This window comes from Chinchilla lanigera, unplaced genomic scaffold, assembly GCF_000276665.1.
Source record: "Chinchilla lanigera isolate Chin_1 unplaced genomic scaffold, ChiLan1.0 scaffold00165, whole genome shotgun sequence".
In the NCBI taxonomy this organism is placed as follows: domain Eukaryota; kingdom Metazoa; phylum Chordata; class Mammalia; order Rodentia; family Chinchillidae; genus Chinchilla; species Chinchilla lanigera.
The window spans coordinates 1,803,320-1,825,506 of record NW_004955566.1 but is presented as its reverse complement, the minus strand read 5'-3'; the positions used below and the strand labels follow the sequence as shown (position 1 = coordinate 1,825,506).

General features: G+C 52.0%; 1 long non-coding RNA gene across 4 annotated transcripts; it reads left to right on the top strand.

Annotated features, from left to right (window-relative positions):
* Nucleotides 1–5,051: 5,051 nt before the first annotated feature.
* On the top strand, nt 5,052–21,407 carry LOC102009664. Of its 4 annotated transcripts, none has more exons than XR_001232399.1 (5): nt 5,052–5,149; nt 5,367–5,457; nt 15,421–15,573; nt 17,056–17,314; nt 21,284–21,407. It is a non-coding gene; the product is annotated as an uncharacterized LOC102009664 (long non-coding RNA). The 4 variants fall into 4 exon arrangements; XR_001232397.1 differs by lacking the exon at nt 21,284–21,407 and adding an exon at nt 6,092–8,387 and having other exon boundaries at nt 15,387–15,573; nt 17,056–19,237; XR_001232398.1 differs by lacking the exon at nt 17,056–17,314.
* The last annotated feature ends 780 nt before the right edge of the window (nt 21,408–22,187 follow it).

The window sequence follows — 22,187 nt, the reverse complement described above, 5'->3', positions numbered from 1 at the left end:
GCCAGACAAAGCTCCGTTCACAAGCTCAGGGTGGATAGATTTTGGGGTTGCCCTCCAACCCACTATCAATATAAAGTTGAAATATTTATCCACAAGTTCTCATCCCTCACTTGTTGGAATTGCTTGGGAGGGGTCAAGTGTTAGCTCAGGAGCTGTCCACCGCTGCCGTGGGTGAACTCAGAGGCGAGCCTAGGGGACATGGCATGGGACACTAAACAGGGTTGCGTAGCATCTGCCTCAGAGAGACGGGCGACAGGGAGCCATCCAGTGTCTCAATATTTCCGTCCTCTCCCTCCCTCATCCCACCCCTAGGTACCTTGGCTTTGCCGCAGCCCCTGAAATAGATGAATCAGCAGGAAAATCTCCTGCCAGGCCAGAAAGCCAGAGAAATATGGAGGTGCGGGCGCTTCGGTGTCCCGCCCACGCCAGCAGCCTAGGGAGTATGGCTTCGAAGCAGCCCGGGCCACGAGGCTGTACATCTTTCCAAGCAGGCCAAGCGGAAAGAGGGGCGGGGGTGGGGCTGAGGGTGTGGGAAGAAGTAATTAGTTTGATGAATCTTCTTTTTAAGTCATTCTCTACATGGGGCTTTCGTGCCGTTATAGGCTCAGTGATGCATTCCCTGAGTTTTATGAATCCTTAAACATGGGCCATTTTTCAAGTGAGAGAGGTGAAAGTAATCATCGGTCGACACAAGCCCTAGGTGTCCCTGGACTGGATCAAGGACAGCTGATGAGGGCTGTAGGCCACAGAGGGCTTTGGAGAGTCAGGATGGCTATAAGCCTTTATTCTACCCACCTTGCAGCCAGAGGGGCTGTGCTGGGACACTGTGTCACATCCAATATGTCCCCACAAGCTGGCCTGGGGCTGGGATTATAAGGCCAACAAGGGGTGTGTCCTGCCTAAGCCCATAGTCTGGTGGAAGGTGTCACCCAGGGCCTGCATTTCCTGTAGGAAGACTGGGCCAGTAGGTCATCCACTACAGGGGGGTGACCGTGCCTGGCCACACTGCCTGTGGTAGATTGCAACATTGGCCCCTGATTCCTCCCTGGTCTTTGGTAATGCCTGACCATGCTGACCTTGCATTTGGGCACTGATTTGGTTTGGTGAGTGGCAAATATAAGGGAAGTCAAGGCTTCAAGGCGCTTACACCATGGTGCATATCCACTTGTTGCTTTTGGAATCTTCAGTCACCATGGGAACAAGCTGGGGCTAATCTGCTGGAAGCTGAGAGCTGGGGTCCATTTAGCCTTTTGTTATAGCCAGCGGCTGGCTAAAGCAGAGCTTCCTGGCTGACCGTGGCCATAGGCCAGGGTGGGGAGCGCTACTGTTTGGATAGGGTTCATCCCCCAAAGATTAAGAGCTGGTGTCTTGGTCCTTGCGTTTAGGTGCTGAAGTGGGTGGAGCTGTAGTGGGGTGCTGAAGTGGGGCCTCGTGGAAGGTAGGTAGGTCATGGGGGTGCTGTCTTTGAGGAGGTTAATGCTGTTCTCTTGGAAGAAGGTAGTTCTTGCAAGTACAGATTGTCATCCAGCAAGGGTGTCCTGTGCACTTGGCCCCTTCTGCACACAGGTATTTCCATTTGTGTTTTGCCACCACGTAGAGAGGCAGCCAGAGGTGCCTCTGCCAGAATGCGGCTGCTATTTTCTTAGACCCCACCCCCTGAATCATGGTCTCCATAAACCTCTTCTGTTTGTAAAATACCTGGCCTCCGGTATTTTTTATAGTAACACAAAATAGGCCAATACAAGGATGTAGTCAATAAAGGAAATGTTACTGAACAAATTCCCTCAGTGGGCAACATTCCTGCCAGTTGCCTCTGAGGGTCAGTGATGATCTTGCGCCAAAAGTTATTCCCCCCAAAGGGTGCAGAGGCTGGAGACTTTTCAGCCCTTGGTTGAGGATTGCTCCTGTGGAGTGGTGGCCAATGTTCTACACCCCACCTTGGGAGTGCAGAAGGTTCCAGAAGCCAGGGGAAGCCCTCAGGCCAGAAGGTACAGAGCCCGGCAGGTGCTCTGTAAAGTTTGATCTTGGCTCTTCCCCCTTTTGCATGAGGAAACCTGGAGGGCCGGCCTCAGTGACCTACTGTAGACTCTGAGCTAAACAGATGGTGCTGATTTTAAGCCAGTAATCCTTGAGGCACTTTGTTACACAGTGAAAGGTAGTTGACACCCTGTTTCAATGTTTGCAAGTTCTCAGGAGGAGCCCTCACCTAAACCCTAGTGGGGCTATTTGTGGTTGATCTTCGGTTCTTTTCTAGTCTAGAACAGTTTCCTCCTTTGGGCCCAAAGTTCTGCCGACAAAACTAAATTCACTTTCCATTTCCTTTGGAGGTTTTTTTTGACAATGGGTCTAGTGAAAGGAATGCAAAAGGCTTTGTTCTTCTTGTCTGTCCTTTGAGGTCAGCCTCCAGTGTGTCAGCTTGTTTTAAAAGGTGGGGAGATTTCCCTGGGGATTGCCCCCTGCCTTGGGAGCTGCCCAGGGAAGTGGTCAGTGCCCAGCCTGGCTGGCTTCCCCTCATGCTGGGCCGATGGACCTGATCCCCAAAGTGGCCCAACTCGGTATTTCTAGATTCTCTCTCCTCTCCGCTCACTGCCGGCCTGGAAGACAGAGGGTGTTCCCCACTTTCAGCCACCCCAAAGAAGAAAACCTGCAAGAGCTGGGTCCACTACACAGAGCCTCTTCTGTCTTTACTTAGCTGGAGACACCAGCATTCATGTTCCTAAAAGCAATGGCTCCCTTGGCTCCTTTTCTCTCAGTGGCCAAGATCTGTCCATTTCCCTTTGGCCCTTAGCTGTCCGTAGAATCACCAGGCCCTAGAATGCATATTTCTTGGCTGAAGCCAAACTGACAGCAACGGTTTGCAGGTCCTTGCTGAGCAAGGCTGCCCCACCCACTGGAGGAGGTGGGGTGTGTACAGGAGCCTGGCACCGTCTGCCTGTGCCCAGGCCACAGTGATGCGCCAGTAGCATGGGCAGTCAGTGCCCCTGACCATGACTGGTGAGCAGACACATTTTCCTCTCAGCGCCCTCCGAGAAGCACAGAGCTGGCTGCCGCATGCGGGCCTGGAGCCTGAGCACCAGCCCTGCCTAAAAGAGGCCTTTCCCCTGCACAGGGAGGGCTCTCGAGCCAGGGCACAGCAGCCGCAGCTGCTGGGCCTCCGGGTCATGCTCCAGGGGAGAAGCCCCACTCTGCAAGCATCTCGAGATGCGCATTTGCGAGAGAAATGGCCAAAGCTAATGCGGTACCCATCCCCACACAGACATTCCTGTGAAAAGAGCACATCACAGGGGCGGCCTATTAACACCGTACTTGCCTGACTCAACCCCAACAGCCAGATGAAAAAGGTGTGTGTGTGTGTGTGTGTGTATGTGTGTGTGCATGTGCTGGTGTGCTTGCACATAAGTGTGTTGCCTGTGTATTGTGAATGTGGGTAATTTGTGCATTGCATGTGCACAGATGCTCCTTGACTTGCATTCACTGTGTATCCTGATAAAACCTACAAGCTGAACATATCCTAAGTTGAAAGTGCATTTAACACACCCACCCTATGGCTCATCCCAGCTCAGCAGCACAGCGCCCTGCAGAGCATAGCTTATTCCCCTGGTCATTGAGGGGCTGATTGGGAGCCGTAAGGTGCAGTTCCCCCAGCTGCCTGTATCAGGAGAGGATCAGAGGGCATCCTGAGATGATCAGAGGCCGTGGTGTTTGCCCAGAGGAAGATGCAAATTCAACAATAGAAGTGTGACTTCTACTGAATGGTTATCACTTAATACCAACACAAAGTCAAACGATTTTAAGTTGAACCATCATAAGTTGAAGACCATGTGTGTTACACATGTGCAAGAGAGTGTTCTGTGTGTGCATGTGTATGTGTGCGTGTGTACATACTTGTGTGTGAGTGTGTCCATCCCTGGAGCCCCTAGGGCTGAGGGAGGATCTATTTTGGGCCTCAGTCAGAAACCTATAGCTTGGGAACAAGAGGTACAGTTGTGGCATGGAGCCTCAGGAGTGACTTAGCACTCCTAGGCCATCTCCAGATACTGGAGGGGCCGCCTCCTTCGGACCCCTTTCCCTTCCTATAGAGAGCCGAGGTGGTCCTCCACGCCTCCGCACCCCAGCTTACCTCCGCACAGCCTCCCTGTGTTTCCTAGGTTCCCTTTCCAAATACCACGCTTGTAGTCACGTGCTTATCTCTGGGGTTCCTCGGGGGTGGTGGGGACCCAGGCAAAGACAGTGACTTATCTAATTGATGAGTCAGGCCAAAGAACCAGGCGCAGGGGACCCAGCGCGCCCAGAAAAGGCACATCTTGGCCCCTGTGGTCTCCGATTCTGCCTGTAGCTGAGTGGGTAAGATCAATCCTGGGACGAGTGTCAGCAAGACAATTGTGGTGACAGATCTCAAGCCACCTCCACCCATGTAGCCTTTTCTGTAATAAAGGATATTTTTGAGCTCTACCTTTCAGATTTCTATGTCTAGTTCTCAACTGCTCGGGGAGGGGAAGAAAAGAGTGTTATTAATTGACTCTCCTAAAACTCCAATGTTTATCACTATATCCCCAGAACCTAGAAGTGCCAGGGACATAATAGGGACTCATTAATATTTGTTGAATAGAAAAAAGTGACAGCAAAATCCAAGCCCACGTCTGTTTTCCTCCTGGGCCGTGCTGCTTTTTCTAGACCTTTTCTGGGAAGGGAGGGCTGCCGAGAGACTGGAGGTTCTGGGGAGCAGCGAGGCCGCGGGCGCCTGGCTTTGCTGCCCTTCTGCACTGAGAACGTTTGCTGTGGGCCACAGCCCGGGGCCAAGGGCAAGGTCAGGAAGCCCTGCCCCGGGGCAGCCAGGGCTTGGCTGGGGAGGTGCAAATCCCTCTGCGTTATCCTGCCAGCCTCTTCTAATCACAGCGCTGTGTGTTTTGACTGAGCGGCTCTACCTGCCTCTCGGGATTGATGTGAAGATTAATGCCTGTTTAGCAAATTACAGCTTCCCCAGCACCTCCCGCTCCTGGGAGAGAGGGAGCTGTGGAAACGGAAAATAAAAACAAACTCACCGCTCCATGTCAAGGCTTGGTCACAGCAGTGACAGCCCAGCTCAACTCTACAAAATGTGGAGCCTTAGCAGAGCGGCGGGGGGAGGTCTGGGGCCCACCAGGAAAAGGTGAGGGGTGCCAGGGCCACCCTGGGGCCTGCGGCAAGCAGGGGCTGGGAGGGAGAGCAAGACGGGGCAGGAATGTTTGGGAAAGACAGCAAGGGCAGTGTGTGGCCTGGGCGTCTGTTCTAAAGGCACGAGCAAGAAGGAGGGGCGTCCTGTCTGCCACACACAGGTTCCGTCACCGTCCAAGGCAGGTTAATGCTTCCCATTGCGTTCTTTCCAGAGGCTTGGAGGGGGCACCTGGAGCATCGCGACTACTTTTGCTGGGCTTGAGAGCTTGAGATTGTGCCAAGTGCATGCTCAGCTGGTTATGGGTGAGTAAACAGCTGAGAGAGAAGGCTGGGAGATGGGTCTGAAGGGAGAGAAAGTGCAGACGCCCCCACCCCCACTCCTGTGTGCGCCAGCTGAGCAAGCCGGGTGACCTCAGCCAGCGGCTTTCTTGTGGCTTGTTCGCAGGGCAGGCTCTCAGAGAGGTCTCAGCCAGAGATAGACAGGCGTTAGGAGCTAATTCCTCAGCTCCCATATCCCCCTTCGTGAGGTAGGAGGCTCTGGTGTGCTCTCCACAGTGTCCCGGAGGTGCCAGGATGCCCCGCAGGGCGGAGCCCTAGTGGCCCCCAGGGGAGTGACCTCCTTGAAACAAGCCCTTGTTTCGCATTCTTCCCTCCCTTACTACACTGTTTCTCCCAAATAAACCCGTTATGTTCCCTTTTGGGTCTCAGGAGCTGCTTCTGAGGGAGCCCAAACTAGGTCAGGAACAATGGAAGGGGAGCTGTGGGGATGGCTGTGAGGGAAAGGGCTGAAAATGCCTCGGGGCGTGGAACCCAGCCTTGAGGCTACCGCTCCCCTCAGAGAAGAAAGGTGTTCCCTCTTGTCTACCAAAGCCTGCGCTCCTTTTTTCGAACTCCCAGCTCCACCTCCCTCCCTGATGAACCTTCTCTCCTTTTCCAGAACAGTTACAACGTGCTAACGGAACTTTCCCACCGGGGAGGGAAAGCCTTCCTGAAGACAGGCCTCTGGGTGGGGCCCAGCCAGAAGTGCCTCTGGCTGCCGACCCCTGGGCTGGGCCTGGGCCAGGGACACAGAGCTTTCCCCAGGGCTCAGGCCCCTCCTTGCCCCCTCTACCCCCCTCACTCTCTCACAGGCAAGGCCAGGGTTCCGGAATCCTTAGATTCCTAACGCAAGAGCAGCCTCCCACAGATGCGTGGCCCTTGGCCATCTGGAGGACAGATTTTGAAGGGGCCACCAGCAGGCTTGGTCGTGGTTGTCTCGGAGGACTTGGGTTTCCTTTACTTTAGTTCCTGTCCCCTGTGCCAGCTCGGATCTCTGGGTGCCCAGGGAAGAAGTGGAAAGCACTGCACCCCAAACATAAGCTGCTGACTGTGTGGAGGGGCTAGCCTCTGGCGGCACCCTCAGTTCCAGGGTGCTTTGAGGGACCCAGTCTGGGTGAGCAAGGAGAGGCCCCTGGAGCCCAGGGGAGGATGTTCAGAGAGTCACTCTCATTCTGCCTCTGCACTGAAGCACAGGAAGTGAGGAAGGGGGACAGGAGCCTGTGGGTGAGGAAAGGGGGACAGGCCCATGGCCGGGGAGGCGGCATGGAAGTGAAGGAGCCCTCTGTGTGTACCAGAGCTGTCTCACATGCCCCCCATGAGGTAGGTCACATTCCCCCCGTGTGGGGGCATTTGTGCCCATTTCACGGACAAAGAAACAGAGGCATCTGAGCTGAACTAGCAAAGCCTCAAAGTGAAGCCATGCCTTGACCTCAGGTCTTGCTGGTTTCGGAGCCCACACTCATTCTTTCGGTACAAAGCCTCACTGTGTCCCTGTAGAGATCTGGAGGGCCAGTTGCCAGGTCCTGTTCGTGTGGGCTGCAAGTTGCTTGGTGTCTCAGAAGCTCGGTTTCCTCCTCCAGAAAGGGAAATGAGCAGGACTGTGCACCTTCCACTGCACCCTGGATGTGCAGTGGGTTGGGCAGCCTAGCAGATAGCTGGCCTGTAGAGGCCGAAGATGCAAGCCCCAAATGTGGCCATGCTGTGACTCCCGGGAGCTGGAGTAGCTGCTTTCTGATGGATCAGGCTGTCCAGGCCCCCTGTCTCCCAGCGCAATTCCCAGACACATGTGTACCAGCTCTCTGTGATACTGGGTGCCATTCTGGGTGCCAGCTCTGTCCCACTAATCTTTTTCTAGGTAATAAATGACCCGAAGCTAGGTGGCCTCAAACAGCCCCTGTTTCATCACTGTGAAGTTTCTTAGGTCGGAAACTCGGGCACGGTTTGACTATACGACTCTTCTCCGCGTCCACAGGGCACGTATCAGTGGTGTTCAGCTGGTGGATGGATGGTTCTAGGGGCTTTACTTTTGTAGCTGGAACCCAGGCAGAAACAGCTGGTGGGCTAGGCTTGCCCGGTCCTGTCCACCACTAGGGCCTTTCCAACATCCAGCTCAGGGGAGCGGGGCGCCTCACACCGTGACCCAGGGCCCCAACAGTAAGCTCTGGCGAACAAGAGCTTCTTCTGCAGGGCCTCTTAGGAGCCAGCCTTGGAGTTGCCCCTAAGGCTCTTTGGTCATCCTGCCTTGGCTGCCGCAGTCACAGTCACCCTGATTCAAGGGAAAAAGACATTGACTCCTCCTTTCATTGGAAGGAGTGTCAAAAACTGAGCCTATGTTTCAAAAGCATCATAACTGAGCTGGGGGTGTAGCTCAGTGGTAGAGCATGTGCTTAGCACGCACAAAGCCTTGGTCTCCATCCCCAGCAGTGAACAAGCACGTACATAAATAAATAAAATGGATGCATCAGCGTCATAATGGACCATCGCAGCACCCGTAGCCCTCCAGTCCCATGCCTTCCTCCCTGTCTCCTCTGCAGACAGCCGCACTCCCACAAGTCAGGCGGTCAACTTTTACCTCCCCTCTCAGCAACGATCTGAAACATTCATTCATTGAAAGTGTCAGGGTCTTCACAAGTTACTCCCTGGAGGGGCATTTTCACTTTAAAATGGTGGCCCCAGAATGCGGTGGCACAACCAAAGGAATGCATTGCTAATGGTGGAATTCCAGGCATTTACCACAGGCCAGTAGGGGATATATTTTTCGGCCAAGGGACTTTCCTGCTGAAGAAAGCTGGCGGTTCAGTCCACCCTGAACCCATGAACAGTGTGAACTGGCCGCCGAGCTCTACAAGCAGCCTGGACAGCATTTTCCGCACCGCATGGGGGCTCCCCAAGCCTCACTGAGAATCAGCACTCAGGTGATGCGCCAGGGGAGGGGGTGATGTTTCTGGGTCAGGCTGGTTGTTGGCTCAGAGCTGTGCAGATTTACTGCTCCACGGTGTAAAGGGGCAGATTAAAGAGAGTGGTGTGCCCAGAACCCATGTTTGTTTGAAATTTAAAATATTTATGTTGCATTGGCTCCCTCAGAGCATTCTCCTTTCTTTGCCTCGTTCTTATATTTCTCAGCACTCGCAAATGTATGTTAGAAACAAGGAACGTGTAAAAAAAAAAAAAAGATTATAGGATAACAATCTGAGCTAGATAATGCTAATTTCAAACAAAAGGAAAAAACCCACACAGGTCCATTACACACACACACACCACCACCACCACCACCACCACCACCACCAGGACTTTGCTTATCTTATTGTTTTCTTGCTTTAGCTTAGCCTGGTGACAGGATGAAGTGTGGAATGGGTGTGGCCACTATATCTCAGTTCAAAAAATGTAGATGGCAGCAATTTCTACGCATGTTCCTTTTAACATGCCTCCCACCTGGACTCCAACCTTTTAAACCAAAGCTTGTACTTAGTTCCATGGGGAGGGGTGGGGAGACTTGTGGGAGGGTCTGAAGAGAGGCACTGAAGACATGAGGGGTGATTTTAAGTGAGCACTTACCTTGTGCCGGCCCTGCTCTAAGTGTTTGCTGTGTGTTGACTTCATTTATCTGTCACCACAACCTGGGAGGCAGGAACCAAAGTTGTCTCTCCCTAACAAACGTGGGCGCTGAGGCACAGCAAGGTTAAATAAACAACCCAAAGCTGCAGAGCTGAGAAATAGTGTCACCAACTGGCTGATGGCTCTTTCTCTTAATTTGGATGGAAATCTTGAAAAGGCAACATGTACCTCTCACTAACAACCCTCAGCTTTGCCTGCGAGCAGCTATCCTCCAGAACTCTGTCTTTTGGGCACCAGAGACAGTGACTCCTTGCATCTGTCCCTTGCTGCGTAGGCTGCCAGCCACCCTCTGTGTTACCAGCCCTGGCCGTTGGTGGCTTTTGGTGTTACAAGCTTTTAGCATACCAGCTCAGCCTGCCCTAGTCGAAGCAGAAATTGTGAGTGGGTAAAATGCACCACCCAAAGAGGAGGCTTTTATTATGACTTAAGCTGTGGCATAGTAGGAACGAGGCAGGGATTGACCCCCTGAGGCTTGAGGAAGCCGCTTAGAAGAAGAAAGAAGCAGGGCTGTGCGTGTGCAGTGTTGGACTTCCCATTCAGCTGTGGGCAGTGGAGGGGCTGCACCAGATCTGACTGGGGGGCGCTGCGGAAGGGTGGGATCATCCACAGAAGCTTCGGGGCAGAATCTGCTGGGGTGGACCTGTGACTGGTGCCTATGACAGCCAAAGCAAATTATCTCCTGGAGTGGCAGGGACATCTGAAGTCTCCGTGGCCGGCTGCGAGGTATTTGGGGCAGCCACAGGTAAAAAATAAATAAGGAATACCTCTCGGGGAGGGAGCATGGGGAGCTTCTGTCCTGTCTTAGGGGCAGTGATGGGACTTAAGCCCCAGCAGTCTGGTCCCAGGGCCTGTTAGTCCAACAGGGCACCTATTGATTCTGTTTCTCTGCCTTCAGCCTCGAGTTCTGGGACAAATTCATATCAAATTCAGCTCAAACAGGGAGGGGCTGTGCTGTCAGGTGCAGAAGAATTAGCTAGGAAAGCTTGCTGGGCGAGTCCAAGAGGGGCTCTGCTTTCAAGGGCTGGGGACTCCAAGCTGTTTGGGAAACAAAATTGAAGTCCTGTTTGCAAAATCTGCCTGGACAGTAACAACAGTGAGCTCGGTCCTATTCCTGTACCATTCAGACCCCGTGGCCACCAGGGGGGCAGCAGGGGCTTCTTTCCCTAGACCAAATGCTTCTAGGAATATGTCTCTCAAGCACACAAAAGCTGCCAGTGTCAGTGCACAGGCTTCGTTCCGCAAACAGTCTGGTGTTTGGTTGAGAGTTATTTATGGATGTTGGCACGGTTGAGTGCAAAGCAAAGCACGTTGCAAGGAGCCAGGAAACCTGGGGCCCAGCCTCGGCTCCACCGGAACGTGCTGTGGGATCCTGGGCATGTGTTTTCTCTCTTTGAGCTTCTGTCTCTTCATCCAGAAACTAAGAGATTGGATTATTTGATCTCCAAGTTCCCAAGAGGCCTGAAATTATAACGATTCTTTGATGAATCAGAAAAGTAAGCCAACAAAACTTCTAAACCCCAGGAACAAAAGCAGGAGAGAGAATAAGAGAGCATGAGGGGATGAAGTCAACCCAGGCCAAACTGAAAACAGAACAGGGAGATGGACTTGTGGGATTTCCAATCTGCAGAAGCACTGTGACCTCCCAGAATGCGTCTCTGCCTTGTGGGATTATGAACTGAAATCCCCTTAAGGGGGAAAAGTCTCTCATTGCAGACTAATTTCCACCTGGAAAGATTTAAATGCAAATAGGAATTAGTTCATGGACTTAAGTTCATACTAACATGTAAATGATGGACACAGGATTTAGTCAGAGTAAGCTTTGAAGGATGGGGGCCTGGACAAGGAGCCTCAAGACGGAGAAAAGAAAAAGCACTCCAAAGTTCTCTTTGGTGAGGGCTATGAAAGAGTCCAATTACACCATCAGTCTACACCTCAAGGAGCCGTATAGGTGAGGTTTCCAGTTTTGGGAACTAGAGCGGGGAGAGGTGAGTTCAGCTGAGGTGACGGGGAGGGACTGAAGGAGCTGGATCTCTCGAGCCTACCTGTGCCCAGGTGACCAGCCAGAAAGGTGACCTTGTTTTCTCTGGGGCTGGGGAGGGAGCCATGTGTCCAGCTGGCTGGGAGCCCGAGGCAGAGGGGCACGTGGAGGGAAGCCAGGATGTGCTGAGCTAGCGGGCTGGGCACTGGCCGTGCGCAGCTCTGCAGACATTTTGTACCTTCGATGTCCTCACCTTGTAGGAAAGTAGTAGCTTGTGTTCTAACCAGCTGTCCCTGGCCGTGATGTTTCCCCTGATTTACTAAGGGAGGAGGCCATTTGTTTCTCAGTGCAGTCACCGCGAGTGCGTCGCCCAGTGATGGATGGAAGAGGCATCGGCACAGAGGCGCTGGGGATCCTGGCCCTGATGCCACCAAGGCTCCACAGAGGAGAGACAGAGTGGGTGGAGGAGGGGTAGAACCGTGTGTGCTCGTCGTTAGTCTAGAGGCAGGCGACCGCGCCACCAGCGCAGAGGGCAAGACACAGCCGCGGACGGCTCGGGAAATCTGTAGCTGTGTCCCGTTAGTGTGTGGAGGCCAGGGGCAGAGCACCCGGCCCTCGGACTCCATTTCCCAGCTGCCCTTTCTCAGCGTCCTTATGAAAAAGGCAGGAATCGTTCCTGCTGCGGTGAGACCAGACACCAAGACCTCCCCACAGCGCTTGGCACACTGCGAGCACTTCTGTCCTGCAGCGAGGTCGCTGAGGATGGGACCTGGCGCCTTAGGCACTCCTGCTGTCCTTGCCCGGGTCCCAGCCCCATCCTGCTTCTGGACTTTGAGTCTCTTCTTTCTGCTCCTCTGAACCCACTGGGAAACCTTGGCTTTGCCGCAGTCCCTGCGTGAGCCCGGGGTCACAGTATTCATCCAGCGGCTGAGGCTGGTTTCCAGGCAACATGGCTCTTTCGGGAGCACTCTGGCCGGTGGGCAGAGGTCTAAGGTCTGAGGCTGAAGTCAGCCCTGAGCCTTGCGCCAGTGCGGCGGCCTGAGCAAGGTTGGGGAGTCGCCAGATGGGCAGGTAAGCCTGGCGAGCCCAGGCCCCAGACTGCCTCCAGCAGGGGCGACCATGGGGACGGGTGCCAGGGGCACGGCGCTGCCTGGCTGAGGAAAGAATGTGCCTGTGAGACTGGAGGAGCAGGGCCCCAGGCCTGATGGGGTGGGCTGGGGGGTTCGGAGACAGGATACCTGAAGGTATGCAAGAGTTGGGGTGGCCCTCCTTTCTGTCCCTCTGGAAATGGTGGGGGAATGAAGGGCCAGCACAAAAGCAGAAGCTTATGTCCAAGATGGTGGTGGGGTTGCTCACAAAGGTAGTATGACAGCCCATTTCTTGTGACCTGGGTTCAAGGCAGGAGGGGCCAGAGCTGGCCTGTGTCACTAGCAGCTGTATTGCTCTGCAGCCACCACTCTGTCCTCTCTAAGGGATGGATTGGGCCCGAAGCCCACAGAATGGGCAGGGTCCTCTGGTGAGAGATGAGGCCTGGGGAGGAAAGGCACTTTGCAGCTAGGTGACGAGACAATGTTAATGCAGGGGCTATTGAGAGAGGTGGGAGCAGAGAGAGGGCACACCCAGCTTGCGCTGGTAAAGCATGAGGGGGTTAGCCATGGCAGGAAGCCGCTGCCACCCCTAGGCCAGAAGGGAGGGGGGCACTTCTAGAACCTCAAGAGAGTAAATACAGGGGAAGGGAAGGGCCCCCCAACAGGTGCGGCGGCCTTCAGCAATGGGACACAGACAATGGAAGGTGGCCCGCTATGCGGGGAACTGGAGGAATACCTTCTCCAGTCCAGACCTCCTGCTGGCTCTCCTGAAGTGAGAGGCCCACCCAGGCCATCCACACAGGTCAGCCTCCTGGCATCAGAATAGGCGCAGCAGGCAAGAGCAGATCTGGAGGAGCGAAGAGGAGCCCGCCCCAGGGCAGGCATGGGGCAGATGGGAGGGCAGAGCTTCTGGTTTGCAGACTGGCTGGGGAGGGAGCAATGAGCTAGCAAAGTTGGCGATGGCCTCTCGCTGGTACTCCAACTGTGCTGGGGTCATTCCAGTGCTAAGAAAGGGCCCTTCTGTCACGTGCAAGTGGCACCACGTGACCGGCGGGAAGAGTCTGCCCTCAGGTAAGCTGAGTTGTCTTTCCTTGTCATACATGGGTGCTGTTGCCTGAGCCTGAGCTGGGCCTTAGTTCCTCTTTGGGTCAAGCTGAGCTCTCGTGGTTTGAGGTAATTCCTTTCCATCCTTCACACACACACACACACACACACACACACACACACACACACACACACACACGCGCGCGCGCGTACCCCTTGCCACTTCCTCTGGAAAGCTTCCCTGGTTACTCCCCCAAGGCCGGGGTAAATGCCCATGTCGCTGTGCCAAAAGTAAGTGGCCCTGCTCTGTCTCTGCTGGGTCACATCATTCATTGTCCTGATAGCGTTGTGTGAGATCATCACAAGCCCCTTGAGGGTCTAACCCGGAAAGCCAGAGCCTGGATCAGCTCCAGATGCCCCACGGTGCTTAATAAACCGCCATCAACACAGGCACTGTCAGGAATTTATCAGGAAGCACTGAGGTGACCTCAACTTTTCTCCCAGAGGATCCTGTGTTTTTTATTTGGACCCCCCCAACATGAAGGCCATGGGGTGCTATGGTGTCCTGCCTTAGGAACTCCACACGCAAAGCAGATGTCCCCGGCGCGGAACTCTGCTGCCCTGGTTTATGTGGTCACGCCTGCAGAATGAAAGAAGCCTCCCGTGGTAATATAATTTCAACAGCACAGTGGTAAGAGCAGTGAGAGGCGATCTCCAGCCTCCTATTTATGAAAACAATAGCTCAAGTTTATGGTATGAATGGTAACCACAGCCACTTCATTCCCCTCCAGCCACCCTCTCGCCATACACACAGACACCACACACAAGCTCTGAAATGCACACACACTCCAATAGACACAAGGGTTCAGAGACACCTCTGTACACACAAGTTCATAGACATGTATGTGCGCACATGTGCACGTAACACACACACACACACACACACACACACGCACACACACACACCTGCATTGCCATGAACACATAGAGCCCTGGTTTGGGAAAAGGATGCATACCAAGACGAACTGCCCTCTAGGAAGCAATCTCACTGGTACTGCAATGAAGACTCTCAATCACATTCTGGTGTTTTCTGGCTCTTTACTGGACTCCGTGGGGTAAAGGAGAGAGAGGGAGAGGGAGAGGGAGAGGGAGGCGGGGAGGGAGAGAGAGAGCTTTGCAGAGGCCTTTCTTGGCTCTGTGTTCCCACTCTTGAGGCTCCTGGTTTGGGTGCGTTGGGGTGCTGGCTGCAGAATAAAGTAAAAATAAATCTCTCAGTGCCACCCCAGCAATGAGAAGATCATCTCCCACCGCTTCCAGCAAGGTGGGAGAAATGCATTCACCTGTGGGGCTGACAGCAGGGCCAGGGACTCTACCATTTTATGCGCCTCAAATTCCAGCTTATAGCCTTGGCCCAGGGTCCTACTCACAACATGGGCTCTGGTTGGCCGAGTCCTCTGTTTCCAGGATGGAAAGGGAGTTGTGCCACTCAGGGTTCAGAGAAAGAAACAGAAATTGCTGCAGAGATTTCACGCAGAAAGGGATTTAAAATGAGGAAGTCAGTGCTTACAGAATCATCAGAACTGTAGTCTCCCGAGGCTGCAAATGACTGAGCTGGGTGACATAAACAACAGAAACTGATTCTCTCACTGTCCTGGGGTCCAGAAGCCCAAACCAAGGTGTCAGCAGGGTGTACTCGCTCTGGAGGCTCCATGGCACGAGTGCCACAGCGGGCACGCGGAGTCCTCTGGGTTGCACGTGAGCCGAGTCGCCCCGGCAGCTGAGCATCGGGCAACAGTTGTTTCTTGTAAACTAAAACCTCAGTATTCAGATTTAATTGCAGTGTAGGCAGTTTGTGATAAATAAGTGGGTTTAGGGTTGCAGTTTGGGCACTCGGTCTCTTAAAGTTTTGCCATCACTGCTCTAGGGGAAAAACCTTTCTTTCTTGCCTCTCCCAGCTTCCGGTGGCTGTCGCCCTTCCTCATGGCTCCATCACTCCAACCTCTGCCTCTGTGTTTTCTCCTCTTCTGTGTGTTATGTGGATTTGGGACCTACCTGGGCCACTCAAGAAGTTCTCATCTTAACATCTTTAACTTAATTACATTGCAAAGACTTCCACCAAGTAGGGTCACATGCACAGGTTCTGAGGATAAGGACATGGACAAACATTTGGGTGCTTGTGAAAACTCTAGACTGGGTCCCAGGAACGATTCCCCAACCCTACAGGACTGACCCATCAGAGGCGCTGCCATCTCTGCCACACACAGGAAGCCATCCTGGGAGCAGCTGTGTTTGAAAGCCCACTGCTGAAGCTGTGAGCCTAGAAGGAGGAGGTAGCTCTGCAGCTGCAGCTGCTGTGTCCGGACACGGACAACGCTGGTGAGTGGACCCTGGAGCACACAGGCCTTTGGGAGCTGCTGGGCACAGTTGATCACCCAGAGTAGATAGTTGTGGTGGGCTCTTGTTTATTACTCGCTTAGCAGTTACTTCTTTAATTTCCAAGAAAACTCATAATTTTCATTAAGAGAGTGCTTTAGTCCATTTATGGTGCTATAACAAAATACTACAAACTGGGTACTTCATAAAGAACAGAAAGTTATTTTTCATAGTTCTGGAGGTTGGGAAGCTGAAGACCAAGATGCTGGCAGGTTTTGTGCCTAGTGAGGAATGCTCTCTGCTTCCGAGGTGGTGCCTTACTGCTGCACCCTCAAAAGGGAAGGGTGCTGTGTCCTTACATGGCAGAAGGATGAACCCACCCTTTCAGGCCCCTTTATGAGGTGCTAATCCCATCCATGTGGGCACAGCCCTCATGGCCTAATCAGCTCCTAAGTGGCCTTATCTCTTAATACTATTTCATTGAGGATTAAGTCTCAACACCAATTTTAAGGTGGACACAAATATTCAAATCATACTAGGAGCTGCCCTGTAGCATCAGTCTATGGTTGTGTAACATGTTTTTCTGTGACCTCAGGACTCCAAACGATAACAATTCATTATTGCTCATGGTTCTGTGAGCTTCCTTGGCTCAGCTGGGTGGTTCTTCTGCTTCATGGGGTTCCCCTGTTCCACGCAGTCCCCCTTTGGTGCTGCAGTCATCAGGAGGATTACCTGGCCTGGGCTTTCCAAGAGGGCATTATCCACATGGCTGGCAAAAAGTGCTGGTCCTAGCTGGAAAATCTGTGGTGGGCACTGGCCAGAGTACCTTGATCCTCCCTCACAAGGGCCTCTCCACATGGCCGCTGGAGCTTCCTCAAAGCATTCCATGAAGGTGGCTTTTTGTTGTTATTTTGACACAGGACTTCACAGTATAGCCCAGGCTGGCCTTGAACTTGCAGCGATCCCCCTGCCTCAGCCTCCTGAGTGCTGGAGTTATAGGTGTGTGCCACCGTACCTAGCTGAGGGTGTGTTTTAAACATGGGAAAACGGAATCCACAGATTTCTTAAGGTCCACTCTTGAAATTTACATAGTGTCATATCCACCATGTTTTACTGGTCAAAAGAAGGCACAGGGCTCACCTGTGTTCAAGGGAGCAGGAAATGGACTGTATCTGTGGAGTGAGTGGCAAAGCCTTTGCAGCCACCTTTAATCTCCTGATCACCCCTAAGTACCCTCAGGCCACGTGGTTGTGGTGGAGCTGACAGCTCTACCTGGAGTGCGGTGTGACCCATGAGAATATCTTTTCTATAGCAACAGTGACTGGGCCAGGAATGGCCACATGATCGAAGTCAAGCTAAAGAGGCAATCAGATTCACTCTGGAGATTTCTGTTAGAGACTTCAGGAAAATGTGCTCTTGATTTTCCATGCCAAACTTCAACCAGAGCAAAATGAGAAGATGTGACCACCATCTTGTCATCACCAGGGAGCCCGAGAATGAAGCCAGCAACAGAAGACAGCCAGAGCCGGGAGGAAAGAAAGGAAGAAACTGAGTCTGGATGACACAGTTGAAGTCCTGAATACAGCAAAGCCTTTGGCTGCCACGCGCATCCCCAAACTGGACTGGCAATATCCCAGGGGCACAGGCAGGGGCTGTGCCTGTCGTTTCCTGCGACTCACTGCAGGTGGTGAGTTAGGACGAAAGCAACCCTCAGCTGGAATTTGACCAGCCATCTGATCATTTGGTAGGAAGCAGATACAAGGAAGGTGATGTAATCTGTTTCCGTAGACTTGGAAACATCCCCACTCTATCTTCAGGCCCTCTGATAGGCATTTTGCATGCAGTATTCGCTCAAGACAGGTGCAATGATATTCTCTTGGCAGAAGCTGCCAAATTTCTGGGTGGATGAGGCAGCATGGTCCTCTGAAAACAGGGAGGTGACAGAGGACCCAATGGAACTCCAAATTAGAATACTGCTCAGGAGATGCCAGGAGGCTGCACTGGCCTTGTCACTGCCAAGGCGTGGAGCCCACTGTCTTAAACTATGTATCTGAGTATTTCGAAGATCACTATGCTAATTAAGGCATCCTCTGGGGTCAACTTAGATATGGATATTTGACGTGGACTATGGATTCTGTATCAGTCACTTTCCTATCACTGGAATGAAATGCCCAATACCTGCAGTTTAGGGAAGAGAGGCTTATATTGACTCATAGTTTCGGAGGTTTTCAGTCCAGGGTAGGCTGGCTCCAAGGCAGAACCATCATGGCGGAAGGGTGTGGCAGAGCACAGATGCTTAGCTCATGGCAGCCAGGAAACAGCAGAGGAACAATGCCACGGAGGAAGGGGCCAGATATAGTATTCAAGGTGATGCCTTCGTGATGCACCCAGACACACCCAGCAGTGTGCGCCACCCATCCCCTGGGTGGCTGCCAGACTGGTCAAGGGAGATACAATTAAGCTTAACTATCACAGATTCCTATTAGGGTTTTTCAAATGCTAACTAACCACCCAAAGTAAGTATACTTACACACACACACACACACACACACACACACACACACTTTGTACACATAGAAATGTTTTAGAGTGAATTATCATATAGATAATACAGTACCATTCAGGTGGGATTAGACATCACATACAGCCCTTCTTTGGTTTCACAGGGAAGGAAAAGAAGGAACTAACAGTGACATCTCTGGGCTGATCAAGGGAAGTTCTGTGATGCACAGGGGCTTAGGGATCTCAGAGGACCACGGAGAGGCCCCAAGCTGTCTCAGAACCCTCTGACTCATAAAGAAAAGTATGCGCTGATGCCTATGTGCACTTGGGGTGTGAAGATGAGGAGAGGTGGCAGCTTTTATGAGATTTTGAAAGGGTCCTGAGGCCCCCAGACGTGAGGAAGCCCTGAACCATGCATGGCTGGGGAAAGAAGGTACAAAGAGGCCCTGCTCAGCAACAGCCTTGGGAAGACTCGGCCATTGCCCACCGGGGCAGCTCTAGGGTGCCCGCACTTGTGCTCCACAAAGAAGCCTTCCGCACAATCACGCGGAGTCTGAGGCGAGTTAAAGGCTGAGCACTTCAGAAGCAGCAGTGTTTATTTTATTTAAAACATGTTCAGTTATGATAAAAACAGAAGTAAAGCTTACCATTTCAACCCTTTTCCAGTGTACAGTTCAATAATGTTAAGTATATTCACATCACAGTGAAGTAAATCTCTAGAACTTTTTCATCTTGCAAAACTGAAACTCTGTACCCAGCAAACACTAATCCCCCATTGTCCTTCCTCCTCCATCCCTGGAAACCACTGTTCCTCTCGTTTCTGAGAATTTGACTACTATGAATTCTTCATAGAAGAGGAACCAGGCAGTGCCTGGTTTACTGCACTGAGCACAAGGCCCTCAAACGTTACCTGAGGTGTTGTGTGTGACAGGATTTCCCTTGTTTTTAAGGCTGAATAGTATTCCATTCTATGTATTGTCCACCTAAATTGAGCGACAGACAGATGACTGTCTGAAGCAGAGTGCCTTGGGGAATGACAGGGAATTGTAATCCACGCTGTGGTGGGCGACAGGGACAGCCGGTGAGTGGAGCAGAGGCGAAGCTTTGAAAGATGAAAAGGACAACATATACTAGATACTGTGAAACAGGAAGAAAATACTGGATTGGGAAGGGGAACAGGGGCAGGGGGAGGAAGTAAGGGAAGGAAAAAAATGAGAAAAGCAGAAAAAAGTGGAAACAAAGCTTTGTAAATAAGGAGGGGAACAGGAGTTTAAGGGAGGACAGGGGAATGGGGGAAAAAGGAATTGTGGTAAGTCATGTACAGGTACAAAGTCCCTATGATGAAAGTGATCATTATGTATATTTAAAATGTACCGATAAACGTAATGAATCAAATATGATAAAAAGGAGTCAATCTTCCACGCAAGCTGTTTGGGGACAAAGCCTCGGCTCATCGGGGCACACAGCCGTTGCTAGGCGAGTGGTGCCCGCTCGCTGGGAATACTGGGGTTTTGCTGAATTCCTTGCATAGCTTCTGTCACAGGCCTCTGTGCGGGAGGGCCCCTCCTTCGTGGTCACCTGGCTCCACGTTGTCAATTTGACACAGCGATTCCATTTTGATATGAATATTGAATGATCACAGTATTTACCATATTTTGTTCATCACCAGTGGATATTCAGGTACTGCTGCCAGAACGTGGGTGTGTAAATATTTCTTTGAGATCCTACCTTCAACTCCTTTGGGTACATACCCAGAAGTGGGAGTGCTAGATTCTTAATTTCTTGAAGAACCTCCATACTGCTTTCCATAGTGGTAGAGGCAAGTGTCTCTAGCTAAGCTAGAGCAGGATGACTCAGAGAGTAACACACAGGAATTCTAGTCTCCTTTAAAATACTTTTGCTGAGCTGGGCATGGTGGCATACGGCTGTAATCCTAGCTACTCAGGAGGCTGAGGCAGGAGGACTGCAAATTCCAGGCCAGTGTGGGCAACATAGCAACACTCTGTCTCAAAATTTTAAAATAAAGGGCTGGGAATATAGCTCAGTGGAAAGGTCCTGGGTTCAATCCCCAGTACCACTCCCCCACAAAACTTTGTTGTACATGAAGGGAGTGCTAATTTCTTTAAGTCACTCAGCTGTGAGATGGGTGAGCACAGTGCCTTCGTCAGAGGGTGTCATAAGGGCAGAAAGGAATGCACAGTTGTGCGTATTTAACAATTACTGCTTTAGTGTGTTTTTTTGTTGTTGTTGTTGTTATTTTATTTTTTATTTTTTTTATTTTAAAGATAAAAGGAGGGAAACATTAACAGACATACAACATTTTACAACATATCACAAGCACAGTACAGACAATACAGAGTTACAAACTGCTTTAGTGTTTAAACCGTGAGCCAAGCACTGTTGTTCCCAAGTAGCAACTCTCAAAACAACCAAATGAAATAGACACTGTTATGTTCAGACTTGGGAACTGAGGGACAAAGACGACTAAATAACTTGTCCAAGTTCTCAGAGCTGATCCAGGCCATCAGGCTCTAAGTCTGGCTCACGACCATTGTCACTACCCCTTTCTGGGGAGCAGGATGGAGGCATGGGAGCTGCCGAGGGCCCAGAGGCAGCAGGAGCTGGGCAAGGAAGGGAATAGCAGTTGCCTGGGGACCAGGCATGGCTGAGAGTCCTCAGATACATCCTTTGGGCCCTGGCCTTCCTTGGAGATTGAGGCAGAGAACCTAGGCCCATTTGATGATCCAGGTGGGCATGGGTAAGCATTTAGTAAATAAGAAGTCTGGTCAGATGTTAGTCCCTCTTGGGCACTTCTGTCTGCATCCCTCGTTGGAACTGCACACGTTTTGCAACAAAGTCAAAATCTGACATCCCGGGGGCTGGGATGCAGCTCAGTGGTAGAGCACTTACTTAGCACGTGCGAGGCTCTGGGTTCCATTCCCGGCACTGCAGAAAGAAGGAAGGAAGAAAAGTGACTTCCAAGTTCTGTTCACAAGCAAGGGAGGACCAGATTCTTCTCCCAGTGTTTCCCTCTGGGCCCTGTGACTCACACAGTACGAGTGGGACTGTCTCTGGGCAGCCTGAGGGTAGGTGAAGGTGGGTAGGGGCAGGGCCTGGGCTCTGCAATCTCAAATCAGTGCTCTGTATGTGTGTGTGTGTGTGTGTGTGTGTGTGTGTGTGTGTGTGTGTGACTCACACTTTATTTCCACAGAAACACAGTCAACAAAATACCCACTGTGGTGGATTAAGTAATGGTCAGCCTGTAACCCCCAGCTGAGCTGAGTCGGCGTGGTGCTGGGTGTGGAAGGCCCACCTGAGGACTGTTGCCAACAGAGTAAAAGGAGAACTGGAGGGGAAGATGCTGTGCTGTTGATTCTCCTGGAGAAGCTTCTCAAGCTGGCTCTCTTGATATGAACTCTGCTGTTCTCATCCTCAGGGGAGCTCAAGTCCTTGTTGTTGTTGAGGATGGCTGTGGTTCTTTTCAAGGGAGCTCTGGTCTTTACCTTGAGTGTCGCTTCCTGGCTCCAGTGCAGATCCCTCAGCCTGCCGGCACAGATCCTTCATCCTGCGGGCACAGACTTTCTAGCTTCCACCACTGACCTTGGGGCCTTCCCAGTGCAGATGCGTGAAATAGACCTGCACAAGACGCTGTCATGGGCTCTTGGCCTCCAGTTGGACTCATGGAAGACATTGCCATGGGCTGTCGGTCTTCAGCTGGACTCATGCAGGACGTTGCCGTGGGATCCAGGCCCTCAGCTGCATTCTTTGGGTCTCTAGTGTGTGGGCAGATTTCCTACACTCTTCTGTATTTGACTCTTTGGGGGACTATTATAAAATAATCCTGTAAATGATGTGTCCTGTATTAAATCTACTCCCTTGCAAACCCTGACTACAACACCCACTCTTCTCTTTAGAAGCTTCACAGATCTTGTTCCTTCCCCAACCTTCTACTGAGGACATTCATGGCTGATTCCCACCCCCAAGGACAAAGGAAAACAATGGAAACAAACAGGGAAAGCAAGAGAAGGGAGTCTCCCTGCCTTACCCTCCACCAACGAGCCTGGCTTTCGGGGCAGCTGTCACTATTGCCACTTCAAACTTTTGTTATCTCATCT